General features: G+C 41.6%; 1 pseudogene; it reads right to left on the bottom strand.

Annotated features, from left to right (window-relative positions):
• Positions 1 to 1,515, bottom strand: part of LOC110315480 — a 2,881-nt pseudogene extending 1,366 nt beyond the window's left edge.
• Positions 1,516 to 3,348: the final 1,833 nt, after the last annotated feature.

Here is a 3,348-nt window from a genome sequence, read left to right as displayed (position 1 = left end):
CTCCTTGGGTACTTTCTCTAGCTCCTCCATTGGGGGCCCTGTGTTCCATCCAATAGCTGACTGTGAGCATCCACTTCTGTGTTTGCCAGGGACTGGCATAGCCTCACAAGAGGCCGCAATATCAGGGCTGAGACTTTTTCTTAATCATGGATACACACATGACATTTTGAGTTTATTGAAGTGACAAAACTCTAGCTTGTAGTAGAAAGACTCTGATCAATTATTCTAAAGTCAAATCAATGTTAGTTCAACAGTGGCTGAGAAGTCACAAGTCTACACTGTATATGTAACACAGAAAGGATTTGCTCTGGCTTCTGGATAAATCTCTCTATCCTTCCCTACCTGAGCATTTGGTCCAGGCATTCATTTAGGAAGCAGACATTATTCAAATAGAGATGCTGGAGTTTGTGGAGTTTGGAGAACTGGGAAATGATCTGTGTAACACAACAGTCTTTGATCTAATGGTTCCCCAGCCAATTCAAAGACATTTAGATTCATTGAGAAGGAGTTTCTGAAGATTTCTCATCTGGCCCAGGCCAGGGGCTATCATTGTAAGGGGTTTTAGGCCCCAGCCTTTAGACACTTCCAATTCCTGGATAGAGCCTACGTCAACTACTTCCAGGAGTTTTAGGGGATTATAGAGAGGGATGGTCCAAAACTCTAGCTTGGTACACATCAACTGTAGCACATTTTTTCTCTCCTTGGTCCACTGAAAAAATTTGTTTGGGCATTTACTTGGATGCCTCTACTTGATAAAAAGGTTTATCAACACAGACATGGCCTGTTTTCCCCCTTGTATGCAATGATACATCACTGGTTGGGTTGGGCTAAAGTCTGGAGAGCAGACACCATCCTCTATTCCAGCCTACACATTCCAAAACTTGTGGTTGGCATCTTGTCAATCAAGTACTTATAGCTTCCACACCCTGTGAGTCAAATGCATGGACATTCAGATGACAGGAGACACAATGTGCAGTCAGATTTGAACCCACAATTCAACATCCTTTAAATCCATTCCCTGAGGGAAGAGGCAGGGACAGACTCAGTGCATACCACATGCATCTGATCACTGCTATGCTGCACTCACCTTTGTCCTTTTTCTTTGTTTCTCTCCTCCAAAATAGTAGCATCAGAACCCTCTGATTCACCTTGGACCACGGTTATGAATACTGTATTGATGCCATTCATCCACACACTTCCCTTCATGCTACCTTGGTCTCATTTACCTGGGTCAATTCTTTTGTGTCATCAGCAAATCCAGGCCATCCAGCACAGTCTTCAAGGTCTCCAGGTGAGGAGCAGTTTCCTCAGATCTCCCACAGGAAGGCACAGGAAAGGCCAGTCGGCCACCAGGAGCCTCACAAGGTTAGGTTGTTTGGAGGTGAATGCATCCATGAAGAATGGTGGGAAGAGTTCCATGGGTAGATCCTGCAGATCAGAGGTCGCCAAAGTTTCATCTTTCAGCAGGCTTCTTCTTGTCAGCTTCAGGAGTGTATGTGGGACCCTGAAGGTCATCATGGCTTTCAGGTATGCAGATGCTATGGAAATATCCAGAGGAAGAAATCATTCTGGGCAAAGACTTAGCAAGTCTCCTTCCTACCTAATTACTTAAACAGTATAGAACACCAGCCACTGGTCTGGCAATGTTGGAAACTTTGTATTTCCCATTACCCATGATCTGTCCTTCTTATTGCCATAGTTCCCTTAAGGGCTTCTTAGAGATTCACAAGCACCCATTTCAACTGATCCTTCCCGGTTATTGTGCCCAGTCACATCCACTGCTCCTCTCAATCCCACTCCACTTCAAAATGGTAACAGGTAACTAACACCTGAGCCCCACACTTCCGTGGGAAACCAGCTTCATCTATCTCTGGTGACCTTTAAAAGCAAAGTTAAAGGTTTCACACCCATACAAGGCTCTGAGTTCAGTTAATGGGACTGGTTGGGAGAATCCATGACATGAATGCAGTTACTTTGACTTCAATAAGCCTTAGACCCAGGAGTCATACCGAGTTATCTAACTGCTCTTTAGGAGATTGAATACCGAGAACTATCAATTTGATGCTTTCCTTGGATTCACACACAAACGATCTCCTCTATAGAATTTTCTTCATTTTTCCTCAACAAATCTATAATCATGTTGAATCGAAAAGTTTAAGGTAGACAGCAGATATTGGTAAGAAAATAGGGTGCTTCGGCCATGGGCCTGAGTCTTTCTACATCCTCAACTCTATAAGTAGCACAAGGCAGTCCAATTTAAGGTCTCAGAGCTCAGGAGGTAGAGGCAGAAGGAAGAGTGTTTCATGGCTGAATGAAGTTTCCTACTTCAAAATAGTCATGCCAAACAAAGACACAAACAAAGCACAACTATAAATTATCCAAAAATCTAAGGTGAAATGAGAGACGGGCTAGGCTGGGTGAGATGGGGCATCCTAACGGGGTGAATGACTTGCCTAATCTGCACACTTCCTTTTATTTTTCTAACCCTAGCAGGGACTGACAGTCATTCCAGGCTCCAAGACTCAGAGTATCTTATGCAGGCATACTGAATCTTATATCCACCTTTCCCTCATAACTTACCCTTTTAGCTCTACCTCTCAGCAACAAAATATTATCTTATTAGATGATGAAGTCCCCACACACATAATTCTATTTTGATATTTATATTTGTAGCTTGATTGAATTAGATTTCAATAAGGGAATGTATAAAATTAGAAATTATATTCAAGGTCTCAGTCAGGTCCAGGGTATTTCAATTCTGAAATCTGAGCTCTGAGGCTCCTTGTCTTATTAACTTCATTGTTTTGGAAAATTTTTGTTTGTTTGTCTGTTTGTGACAGAGATTTCTATGTAGCTATGGCTGATCGGAATAGGCCTCATTCTGTAGATCAACCTGGTTTTGAACTGAGAGATCTGTCTGCCTCTGCCTCCCATGTGCTGGAATCAAAGGTGTGCGCCACTACTGCCGGGCTTGCTTTTGGACTTTTTTTTTTCCATGTAATTTCTCACAGTATACCGAAGACCTATCTGCAATTCATTATGTAGCCTATGCTAACCTGTATGTTTCAGTATCCTCCTGCCTCAGTGTAGTGTTATAAAATAGAGTGTGTCCAGTTTGATTATATCTTCATGTAAGTAGTAAAATGAACTTAGACCTGGTGAATGTAAGAACCCACTCACAGAGTCACTGCACAGACACCAACTCTTTCTTCTTCTTTTTTGACAATTATAAATTTAAATAATTTTATATTTACATCTATATATTTGCATGAATATTTTCATACATTATACAGATATGTCCATTTATGTCAAAACAAACACAAGTAAAACAGTTTAGTATAGTATGCA

The sequence above is a fragment of the Mus pahari genome, unplaced genomic scaffold (assembly GCF_900095145.1).
Source record: "Mus pahari unplaced genomic scaffold, PAHARI_EIJ_v1.1 scaffold_7955_1, whole genome shotgun sequence".
Lineage (NCBI taxonomy): Eukaryota > Metazoa > Chordata > Mammalia > Rodentia > Muridae > Mus > Mus pahari.
The sequence above is the reverse complement of the archived record's forward strand: the minus strand, read 5'-3'. Positions and strand labels throughout refer to the sequence as shown.